This window comes from Mus caroli, unplaced genomic scaffold, assembly GCF_978045245.1.
Source record: "Mus caroli unplaced genomic scaffold, Mus_caroli_1 scaffold_11, whole genome shotgun sequence".
Taxonomy (NCBI): Eukaryota; Metazoa; Chordata; class Mammalia; order Rodentia; family Muridae; genus Mus; species Mus caroli.
The window spans coordinates 238,640-251,164 of record NW_028227266.1 but is presented as its reverse complement, the minus strand read 5'-3'; positions in this window follow the sequence as shown (position 1 = coordinate 251,164).

The window sequence follows — 12,525 nt, the reverse complement described above, 5'->3', positions numbered from 1 at the left end:
AATGTGTGAACTGTTAGGTCTCTGTTTCCTCTGTTTCTTATGCCTTCTTTTAGTGCTTTTCCTTCTATTTGTTTGTTCCAATTCTAAGAATTTTTTAATATTTGTTTTATCACATATTTATTATATCATATTATTATCCTTAGAAACCTATTTATTCTCTCATAAGACTAACAGGGATTAGATAAGGATGTGAGGGGAAGTAGAGAGGAGCTGGGAAAAGAATAGGGAGAGAAAATCAGGAGATATATAGATTAGATTAGATATAGAGACAGAGATATACATACATATTTTGTGATAAAATATATTTTTCAGCAAAAAAGGGAAGATCTAGAAGAATATGAAGAGGGGGATAAGAACAAAGTGGACAGGGGGTATGATGACAAAGTGATAAGGAAGAGAAGAACAAGAATGAAGAAGAGAAGGAGGAGGAACTTTCTTGGCTATCCATCATGCTTGGGAAGACACTCAGACACTGGGGAGAAACCAGAAGACCAAATGCCTCTGGAAGGGATCAGCATAAACAGAGGCAGAGGATGAGGTCTCTGGATGATTCAGTAGCAGTTCAGATGCCAGTCTCAGTCATAGTCAAATTGTATGGCCTTGAGAAAATTTGTCAGCCTTTGGACACTTTGGCTCCCTAATTTGAAAGTAGAAATAATAATGGTACTCTGTGTGTGCATGTGTGCTTGTGTGCCTCTGTGTGTGTGTGTGTCTCTGTGTGTTTGCATGTTCATATGAGTGTACATGTAAGTGAACTAATGCAGAGACCAGAGATCAGTATCATTTTTTTCTCAATTACTCTAGACATTACTTTAAGACTGGGATTCTCAGTAAACCTTGAAGCCTACAAGTTTATCAAGGCTTACTGTTAATTATGCCCCAGGAACCCTGTCTCTACCTTCCCAGTTCTCGAACTACAGGTGCCTACTTCTCTCCCTGGCTCTTTATGTGGACATTATAAATCCAAATTCAGATCCTTCTGCATGTGAGGTAGGCATCTCCTCAAGCCTATGAAACATTTTTTATGCATTCTGAAGACAACTTTTAAAAGACCAATTCTTCACACACAAAATCACCTCTGTGATTTCTTTATACTTGATTTGCCATTTCATACCTATTATACTGTAACTAAAAGCTAGATCATGAAGCACAGCTTTTGTTTGCTGCAAAGAGACATTCCTCACCAGAAGTAGCATGAAGAAAGGTCCCATTGAATGTCGTTATTGTCAGTTTATTCACAGCTGGCATGATTTCTCTGATAATGGGTTGTGTCACATGTTGGAGCACCATATATTGTTTTTCAATGAAATATCAATTATTTGATTTTACCAACAAAGACAGAGGAGCCAGTCTGGGGTAAAAGCTTGCTAGCTCATAAAGGCAGCACCCAGATGACCTTCCTTCATGGTTGATAGCCCCCAAAGCCTCCTTATCCATTCCTTGTCTAAAATCCCTAACTCAATATCCACCCCCCTTCTTCTTCCTGTGCATCTCTCTATTCACCCTCCAGACTTCCCCTCAAACTCAATATCCTGCCCTTCTACTTCCTGTTATCTTTAAATCCCTGACTTATGGTTGACTTTGTTTAATCCTGTTTAAAATAAACAGAAAGGTCTTAGTTTAAAAGTGTTTGCTAGGTCTGAGCCACACCACAACTGAAAATAGGTATTCCCAGTAAATAACACAATCTTGTGGTTGGAAGTGTGATCAAATATCTTGTAACACTCATACAGCAGAGTGCTATATAATAGAGATAACCACCACTGTATGAAACCTTATTCATAAAGACTATAACTTCCTACTCACAAAAGAGATGTTCTCAGGACTTATCTATGTTTTAAAGGCTTCAGCTCTTTAAAAATTGCTTGTTTATATATTTTATGTATATGGGTGCTGTTTTTACATGTACATCTGCACACCTAAAGAAAGCATGGGATCCCATGGGACATTAGGTCCTATAGTGGTTGTGAACTCGGTGTATACGGGTGTTGAGAACTGGACTCAGGGCTTCTGAAAGAGCAACCAGTGCTGTTAACCACTGCACTATCTTTCCAGCCCTGGCCTTACCATTTAAAACTATATAATACTATATCAGTGGCTGCTAATTCTCAAAACACATATTAAACACATGCAAACCACAGTAAGTCAGCATGCCAAATGCTTTATTAGATATGAATTAAGCACTTGTTTTAAAATATGGTCTAAGAAGGACACTCTTTAGTTATTCTTCCATTTTTCTGAGTGTCAGCATCAGCGTAGGTACATCAATGGCCTATGTAGATACCAGAATAATGACAGGGAATGACAAACAGGAAGTGTATGTTTTATTACAACAAGCAACAGTTTTCCACTTTAAAGGATCAGAACTACCATCATCCTCTGTTGTCCTTAGAAAGTCTGAGAAGCAATAAATAATCATTTATGTAATTTGGAAACAAATTAATCCATACATGTGAAATTTTGAGTTATTTATTTGTAGACTAATTGGGGGTGTGGTGGGGGAACAAATCCTTCATCTAAATATGCATCTGCTTGCAAGCAGAATAACCATTTCAAAGGTAAGTTTACTTTCTTGTCTTTTTTTGTTTGTTTGTTTGTTTCCTGGCATTATACTCCTGCCTTTTTAAGTAGATGAGATTTAACTTTAAATCAATGTGTATCCTCTTTCTGTATAATAGAACCTAATGAAAAAAATATATACAATGTTAAACAAGAATCAGGAAATGTCTGGGTTTTGCTACAATGGATGTTTACTGTGAATATGCATCTGTGTTGCCTTACCATCTTGTTCTTCACATATTCAAAGGAAGATAGACTCAATATTAGAAACCTGACTTGCATTTATACTTCCATTTAAAATATGTCCACCTTTCTTTGTTTGCCTCCAACGAAGTCATCCCTTTCACAGCAACCAAGCAAAATGTCAGAAGTAGAAACCACCAGTGTCTGTTGTTCTGTCTTCTGCTTTGTTACCTACCTACCAACTTCCAAACCGGTAATATTGGATATTGGGGTATACTATGTGAAGGTATGTCTCTGTATATTCAACTGTTAATGTTGTACTGACAGGGTAAATACTGGCAGGATCTTAGTATTGTTATTTCTATGACCCATTTCCAGCCTCATATTGTGTAAATATCCATTTTTCCTCATCTGCCTAAGGCAATCTAGAATTGTATCTGATTTGGTTTGATAAAGACCTGACAGATAATAGCTGGGCAGGAAGTAGAAGGCTGAACTTTCAGACAGAGAAACACTCTAGGAAAAGAATCAGGGAAGGGTGATTCACCCGGCAGATGAGGAGGTGAAATGATGGATCAAAGCAAAGCAGAAAGGTAGACTTGGGATGTAGTGCCAGGAATAGTTGGGTTAGAGTGTTGCGGCCCGCCCGCGGTCCACAACACGAACGGTTCACTGAGAAAGGCAGTTCAGGCTGAAAGAGAGGAAACTAGACGGGGCGGAAGAAACAATGGAGTCTAGACAACATTCTGATCAAGACTCAATTTTATTAATTCCAGACACTCAGTTTATAAAGGAAGGGGGAGGGAACCCAATTTCCCGCCACGTAACTCAGGGTCCAGTAGCAGGACGAACACGTGTGTGCCTCCAGACGGCAAAGGCAGGTTCCTGCAGTAGGTAGGCGTGGCAGGACGAATGAGCCGGTAGCTCCACCCTTGAGCAGGCAGGTTCCAGGCTGGGGGAAGGGAGGCCACATTAGAGCACTTCTGATACTGCCCAGCAAAAGGCCTAACTGTTAAAATAGGAAGAAGCCTCTGTGTCATTTATTTCACTGGTGTACATGAGAATGCTCCACTATAATTGGATGTAGGAAAGAAGAATGGAGACAAACGTGAAGAAGTATTAAAAAAGTATAGCAAAGTAAAAACAAAATTCGAGGCTTTTGGGCCCAGGCTTGGGAGTGTAGCCTTTGTTGCTTAGTGCTCCAGGTACTGGTCATAAAACAGATAGCGACATTCCTCCACCTACCCGCTTCCTGGGTTCAATTCAAAGAATGGCACCCTGACCATTACTGGAACCTGCAATGCAAATGTGCTATCTTTAGGGGCTCTTAGATTGTTAGGGGCTCTTAGAAACTGTCTTGAGAGATAACCTGACACTTGTGACTTTATACTTCCTTGTGACTCTTAACTGGTATTTTTGGTATTTTCCAACAACGCCCTCCCCACCTCCATGAATTGTGGTTTCTTCCTTTAAATACCCCCTTACTCAGCTACTCGGGGCGCCATGGTCCTCTACCCCTGCGTGGTGTATGACCATGGGCCCGAGAACGCTCTCGAATAAAAATCCTCTTGCAGTTGCAGCAAGATCGTTTCTTGTGGGTGATTTTGGGGTGTCGCCTCTCCTGAGTCAGAACGTGAGGGAGTCCTCACGTTGTGGGTCTTTCAACGTTTGAGAATAACCAAGAGGTAAACATCCACTCCCAACTGTGACGTTCAGTTGTTCCCTAAAGCGTCAGTGACATTCTGAAAACTGATTCTTGCCATGGAAGCAGGTTGGACTCTCAGCGAAAATGCCTAACACACTGTTGCACTTTATGGAGGGCACGACCCTCCCCGCCTCCACTCTTCTCTCTTTAACCCCAATTGTCAACATAGGAATTGAGTTTGTCAGCTAGATATTTGTAGTGAGTATATTAACCAAACAAAGGAATATGGGAGAGGTCATATATCTCACCTCTGCTTCACCAGACCAAGACATTGATTGAGAACAGAAAAGTTGCATCCTTCAAATACACTGTCTCTGAAATTCTGACAATGACAATTTAGCAATCAAATACTCTCACCAAAGAACTGGTTTTTCTTTTTCTTTCTTTTTTTTTTTTTTTTTTTTTTTGGTTTTTCGGGACAGGGTTTCTCTGTATAGCCCTGGCTGTCCTGGAACTCACTCTGTAGCCCAGGCTGGCCTCGAACTCAGAAATCCGCCTGCCTCTGCCTCCCGAGTGCTGGGATTAAAGGTGTGCGCCACCACGCCCGGCTTTCTTTTTCTTTCTTTTATTTTTATTTTTTTGAAATTTTTCTTAAATATTTTCTTTATTTATATTTCAAATGTTATCTCCTTTCTTGGTTTCCCCTCCAAAAACCCTCTATCCCATTCACCCTCCCCCTGCTCACCAACCCACCCACTCCCACATCCCTGTAATGGCATTCCCCTACACTGGGGCATAGAGCCTTCACAGGACCAAGGGCCTCTCCTCTCACAAGGCCATCCTCTGCTAGATCTGCAGCTGGTGCCATGGGTCGCTCCATGTGTACTACTTGGTTGGTGGCTTAGTCCCTGGAAGATCTGGTGGTAATGGTGGGTTCATATTGTTGTTCCTCCTATGGGGCTGCAAACCCCTTCAACTCCTTCAGTACTTTCTCTAGCTCCTCCATTGGGACCTTGTGCTCAGTCCAATGACTGGCTGCAAGCACCTACCTCTGTATTTGTCAGGCACTGGCAGAGCCTCTCAGGAGACAGCTTTATAAGGCTCAAGTCACCAAGCACTTGTTGTCATTGACAATAGTGTCTGGGTTTCATAAATATACATATGAGATGGATGCCCAGGTGGGGTAGTATCTGAATGGCCTTTCCTTCAGTCTCTGCTCCACACTTTCTTTCTGTATCTCCTCCCATGAGTATTTTGTTCCCCCTTTAAGAAGGACCAAAGTATCCACACTTTGGTCTTCCTTCTTCTTGAGGTTCAAGTGGTCTGTGAAGTATATCTTGGGTATTCTGAGCTTTTGGGCTAATATGTACTTATCAGTAAGTGCATACCATGTGTGTGTGTGTGTGTGTGTGTGCGTGTGTGTGTTTTGAGATTGGGTGACCACACTCAGGATATTTCCTAGTTCCATCCATTTGCCTAAGAATTGCATGAATTCATTATTTCTAATAGCTGAGTAGTACTGCATTGTATAAATATACCATATTTACTGTATCCATTCTCTGTTGAGAAACATCTGGAGTCTTTCCAACTTCTGGGTGTTATAAATAAGGCTGCTGGGAACATAGTAGAGCATGTGTCCTTATTACATGCTGAAGCATCTTCTGGGTATATGCCCAAGAGTGGTAGAGCTGGATCCTCAGGTAGCACTATGTCCAATTTTGTGAGGAACCGCCAAACTGATTTCGAGAGGGGTTGTACCAGCTTGCAGCCCCACGAGCAATGGAGGAATGTTCCTCTTTTTCCATATCCTCCCCAGCATCTGCTGTCACCTGAGTTTTTCATCTTATCCATTCTGAAAAGTGTGAGGTGGAATCTCAGGGTTATTTAGATTTGCATTTCCCTGGTGAATAAGGAGGTTGAACAGTTCTTTAGGTGGTTCTTAGCCATTTGAGTTTCCTCACTTGAGAATTCTGTTTAGCTCTGTTCCCCACTTTTAATGTGGTTCTTTGGAGTCTAACTTCTTGAGTTCTTTGTATGTATTGGATATGACCCCTCTATCAGATATAGGATTGGTAAAGATCTTTTCCCAATCTGCCGATTGCCATTTTGTCCAATTAACAGTTTCCTTTGCCTTACAGAAGCTTTGCAATTTTATGAGGTCCCATTTGTCAATTCTTTTTTTTTTTTTTAAAGATTTATTTATTTATTATATGTAAGTACACTGTAGCTGTCTTCAGACATTCCAGAAGAGGGCGCCAGATCTCGTTGCGGATGGTTGTGAGCCACCATGTGGTTGCTGGGATTTGAACTCTGGACCTTCGGAAAAGCAGTCGGGTGCTCTTACCCACTGAGCCATCTCACCAGCCCCCCATTTGTCAATTCTTGATCATAGAACATAAGCCATTGGTGTTCTCTTCAGGAACTTAACCCCTATGCCCATGTGTATGAGAATTTCCCCACTTTTTCTTCTATTAGATTCAGTGTATCCAGTTTTATGTGGTGGTCCTTGATGCACTTATACCTGAGCTTTGTACAGGGGAATAAAAATCAATCAATTTTCATTCTTCTACATGTTGACCACCAGTTGGACCAGCACCATTTGTTGAAAATGCTGTTTTCCACTGGATGATTGATTTTAGCTCCTTTGTCAAAGATCAGGTGACAGTAGGGATGTGAGTTCATTACTGGGTCTTCAATTCTATTCCATTGATGTATAACCCTAATTTTAATCCTGCCTGTCACTATACCAATACCATGCAGTTTTTATCACTATTGCTCTGAGTATAGCTTGAGGTCAGGGATGGTGATTCCCCCCAGAAGTTCTTCTCTCCTTGAGAACGGTTTTTGCTATCTTGGTTTTTTTGTTATTCCAAATGAATTTGAGATTTGCTCTTTATAACTCTATGAAGAACTGAGTTGGAATTTTGATAGGATTGCACTGATTGTTTTTGACAAGATAGCCATTTTTACTCTATTAATCCTGCTAATCTACAAGCATGGGAGATCTTCCCATCATATGAGGTGTTCAAGTTCTTTCTGCAGAGACTTGAGAGTTCTTGCCATACAGATTTTTCACTTGCTTGGTTAGTCATACCAAGATATTTTATATTGTTTGTAATCTATTGGGAAGGATATCATTTCCCTAATTTCTTTCTCAGCCTATTTATCCTTTGAGTAGAGGAAGGCCACTGATTTGAGTTAATTTTATATCCAACAAATTTGTTGATGTTGTTTAACAGGTTTAAGAGTTCTCTAGTGGAATTTTTGGGGTCACTTAAGTATACTATCATATTTTTGGCAAGTACTGATATTTTTACTTTTTCCTTTCCAATTTGTATTCCTTTGAACTACTTTTGTTCTCTAACTGCTCTGGCTGAGACTTTGAGTACTATATTGAATAGGTAGGGAGAGCATGGGCAGTTTGTCTAGTCCCAGAGTTTAGTGGGATTGCTTCAAGTTTCTCCCCATTTGGTTTGATGTTGGCTACTGGTTTGTTGTATAATGCTTTTACTTTGTTTAGGTATGGGCCTTGAATTCTTGATCTTTCCAAGATTTTCATCATAAAGGGCTGTTGGATTTTTTTTAAATGATTTCTCAGTGTCTAATAAAATGATGTGTTTTTTTTTCTTTGAGTTTGTTTATATAGTGGATTACATTGATGGATTTCATTGAGGGTATATTGAACCATGTCTGCATCCCTGGGATGAAGACTACTTGATCATGATGGATAACTGTTTTGATGTGTCCTTGGATTCAATTTGCAAGAATTTTATTGAGTATTTTTGCACTGATATACATAAGGGAAATTGAAGTTCTCTTTCTTTGTTGGGTCTTTGTGTGGTCTAGGTATAAGCATAATTGTGGCTTCATAGAATGAATTGGGTAGTGTTCCTTCTGTTTCTATTTTGTGGAATAGTTTGAAGACTATTGATATTATAAGGTCTTCTTTGAAGGTCTGATAGAACTCTTCACTAAACCCATCTGGTCCTGGGCTTTTTAATAATTGGGAGACTATTTATGACTGCTGCTATTTCTTTAGGGGTTATGGGACTGTTTAGGTGGTTTATTTGATTATAATTTAATTTTGGTACCTGGTATCTGTCTAGAAAATTGTCCATTTAATCCAGATTTTCCAGTTTTGTTGAGTATAGGCTTTTGTATTAGGATATGGTGACGTTTTAGGATTTCGTTGGTTTCTGTTATGTCTCTTTTTTAATTCCTGATTTTGTTAATTTGGATACTGTCCTTATGCCATCTGGTTAGTCTGGATAAGGGTTTATCTATCTTGTTGATTTTCTCAAAGAACCAACTCCTGGTTTTGTTGATTCTTTATGTAGTTCTCTTTGTTTATACTTGGTTGATTTCAGCCCTCAGTTTGATTATTTTCTGCCTTCTATTTTTCTTGAGTGTATTTGCTTCTATTTGTTCTAGAGCTTTCAGGTATGCTGCCAAGCTGCTAGTGAAAGCTATCTCCAATTTCTTTTTGAAGGCACTCAGAGCTATGAGTTTTCCTCTTAGCACTGCTTTTGTTGTGCCCCATTAGTTTGGGTATGTTTTGGCTACATTTTCATTGAATTCTAAAAGGTCTTTATTTCTTCCTTGACTAAGTTATCACTGAGTAGAGCATTGTTCACCGTCCATGTGTATGTGGGCTTTCTATTGCTTTTGTTGTTATTTAAGACCATCATTAGTCTGTGGTGATCTGATCGAATGCATGGGATTATTTCAATCTTCTTGTATCTGCTGAGGCCTGTTTGGTGACTGACTATATGGTCAATTTTGGAGAAGGTACCATGAGGTGCTGAGAAGAAGGTATATTCTTTTGTTTTTTTTTTTTTTTTTCTTTTTTTTTTTTTTTTTGGTTTTTCGAGACAGGGTTTCTCTGTGTAGTCCTGGCTGTCCTGGAACTCACTCTGTAGACCAGGCTGGCCTCGAACTCAGAAATCCGCCTGCCTCTGCCTCCCAAGTACTGGGATTAAAGGCGTGTGCCACCACGCCCGGCCCTATTCTTTTGTTTTAAGATGAAATGTTCTATAAATCTCTCTTAAATTTGTTTGGTTCATAACTCCTGTTAGTTTCACCATTTCTCTGTTTAGTTTCAGTTTCCACAATCTGTGCATTGATGACAGTGGTGTGCCACAATCTTCCACCACTACTGTGTGAGGTGCAGTGTGTGCTTTGAGCTTTCGTAAGATTTCTTTTATGAATGTGGGTACCCTTGAATTTGGAGCATAGATGTTCATGCTTGAGAGTTCTTCTTACTAGATTTTTCCTTTGATGACAATATGAAGTATCCTCCCTTATCTTTTTTTTGATAACTTTAGGTTGAAAGTCAATTTTTTTCAATATTGGAATGGCTACTGCAACTTGTTTCTTGGGACCATTTGTTTGGAAAATTGTTTTCTTGCCTTTTACACAGAGGTAGTGCCTACCCTTGTCACTGAGGTGTGTTTCTTATACACAGCAAAATGTTGGAGCCTGTGTATGTATCTAGTTTGTGAGTCTATGTTTTTCTATTGGGTAATTGAGTCCAATGATATTAAGACATATTAACAAAAAGTGATTGTTACTTCCTGTTATATTTGTTGTTAGAGGTGGAATTATATTTGTATCATCCTCTTCTTTTGGTTTTGTTGTGAAAAGATTAACTTCTTCCTTTTTCTGGGGTGTAGTTTCTGTCCTGTTGGAGTTTTCCATAATTATCCTTTGTAGAGCTGGATTTGTGGGAAGATATTATTTAAATTTGGTTTTGTCATGAAATATCTTGGTTTCACAATCTATGGTAATTGAGAGTTTTGCTGGGTATAATAGCCTGGGCTGGCATTTGTGTTCTTTTAGTGTCTGTATGACATCTGTCCAGGAACTTTTGGCTCATAGTGACTCTAGTGAGGTAACTCTGATAGATCTGCCTTTATATGTTACTTGACCTTTTTTCCTTACTGCTTTTACTATTCTTTGTTTAGTGCATTTGGTGTTTTGATTATTATGTGACCCAATTAGGAGAACAAGGGTCCCAAATGCAGGCAAAAGCATCAGAATCCTCCTGTTAGGAGTCCCAAAAATACAAAGGTAAACAACTATTATACATATGCAGAGGACCTAGGTTAAATCTATGCAGGCTCCCTGACTGTTGGGTTAGTCTCAGTGAGCCCCTAGAAATCCAGGCTTATTGATTCCATGGGTTTTCCTGTGGTGTTCTTGACCCTTGTGGTACCTACAATCTTTCTTCTCCTTTTCCCACCTAATAGTTGGCTCTGGGCCTCTGCATTTGTTTCCATACGTTGCTGGATGGAGCCTCTTTAACTATGCCAGTCTCCTATCTGGCATTCATAGCAGAATATCATTAGTAATCATTTCTTTATTTTTATTATTTTATTGGATATTTCCTTTATTTAATTTCTATTATATTATTATTATTATTATTATTATTATTATTATTATTATTATTATTATTATTACCTGGCGTGTTTTGTTTTATCCTAGGTCTTTGGGCCATCTAGCCATGGTTTTTGGTCCTCCAGGTAGTGATAGCAGTAGGCTCCCTCACATGGCATGGATATCAAGATGGACCATTTCCATAATTTTTGTGAAACCTTCACCTTAGCACATCATGCTGGCAGGACAAAATGCAGGTTGAAGGTTTTGCAGTTGAGTTACTTCATCTTCTTTATTGGCTTTTTCAACAATATTTTTTTCTCAATGTTAAGGTCTTCTCTACAAATTATATTTATATATTTTTAACTTATAGATGTCTATATTTAAATTCCTAATACTTCAAGAATAGAACAGCAATCTTACAGCAGTACACACTTCTATTCCTTTACTTTACATATCTTCACTATTATTTGTAGTTTTACTTTTGGATGCTATAAATTCCTCTTTTTTTTTTTTTTTTTTGTACAACAGTACTGTATCTTTTAAGGAAAAGAAAACAGTTACCTATCCAAGCAGCTGCCAGTTTGGTGCCATGCATGGCTTTTTTTTTTTTTTTTTTTGGATTGGACTTCACACATTTCAACATGCTCTAATGAAAATATTTGTTATTTTTATATTTTGAGCTTTGCTTTAGACTGCAGTTAAGCTCTTGGAAACAGTTTGATAATTTTGCCTCTTCTAGGATCTGTTTCTCAAAATTAGTTCAGACTTGATAAAAAACTAGATTATACCTGAAGTAATAATTCTAAATTATGGAGGCTATTCTACCCTATGTCCCGTCTCCCTATTCCTGGTCAGTTATGACATTTTACATTCTAACAATTAAAAAATGTTACTGCTAACTCTCTGAAATAGATTAATCTTTAGCCAAAGAAAGCCTCCTCTTACAAATGCTAAAAGATGGCTCCCTGCAGACCTCTGTCAGCAAACTCTCCTTTAGAAAAGGCCTTATGGTCTAGATCTTTCTATACTCACAACTGGTTTTCTTCAAGTCAAATAGTGCAATGGGTTTCCCCATATTCCCCACCTTGAACCACAGCATGGGACATACTCAAAATTAAGAATTATCAGTACTTGTGAGACGATGCCGGGGCCTAGCAAACACAGGAGTGGATGTTCACAGTCAGCTATTGGATGTATCACAGGGCTCCCAATGGAGAAGCTAGAGAAAGTACCCAAGGAGCTAAAGGGATCTGCAACCCTATTGTTGGAACAACATGATGTACTAACCAGAACCCCGGAGCTCTTGTCTCTAGCTGCATATGTATCGAAAGATGGCCTAGTTGGCCATCAATGGAAAGAGAGGCCCATTGGACTTGCAAACTTTATATGCCCCAATATAGGGGAATGCCAGGGCCAAAAGAATGGGAATGGGTGGGTAGGGAAGTGGGGGGCGCTATGGGGGACTTTTGGGATAGCATTGGAAATGTAATTGAGGAAAATATGTAATAAAAATATTAAAAATCAAAAAAAAAAAAAAAGAAAAGAAAATACACTACTGGATGGGAGATTCTGCCTGGGTACATGTCAAAGAATTTTTAATGGGACCAAATGTTTTCCTAACAGTTTCCCAGGTTGAAAATCACATACAATGGAAACTATGTATGAAAGAGTGTTGGCTTGGTGATGTGGGTTAGTCAATATGACAGAAGGAAAAGATCTTCCTGTTCAATAATTACTAAGCATTTGAATTTGCAGATTCT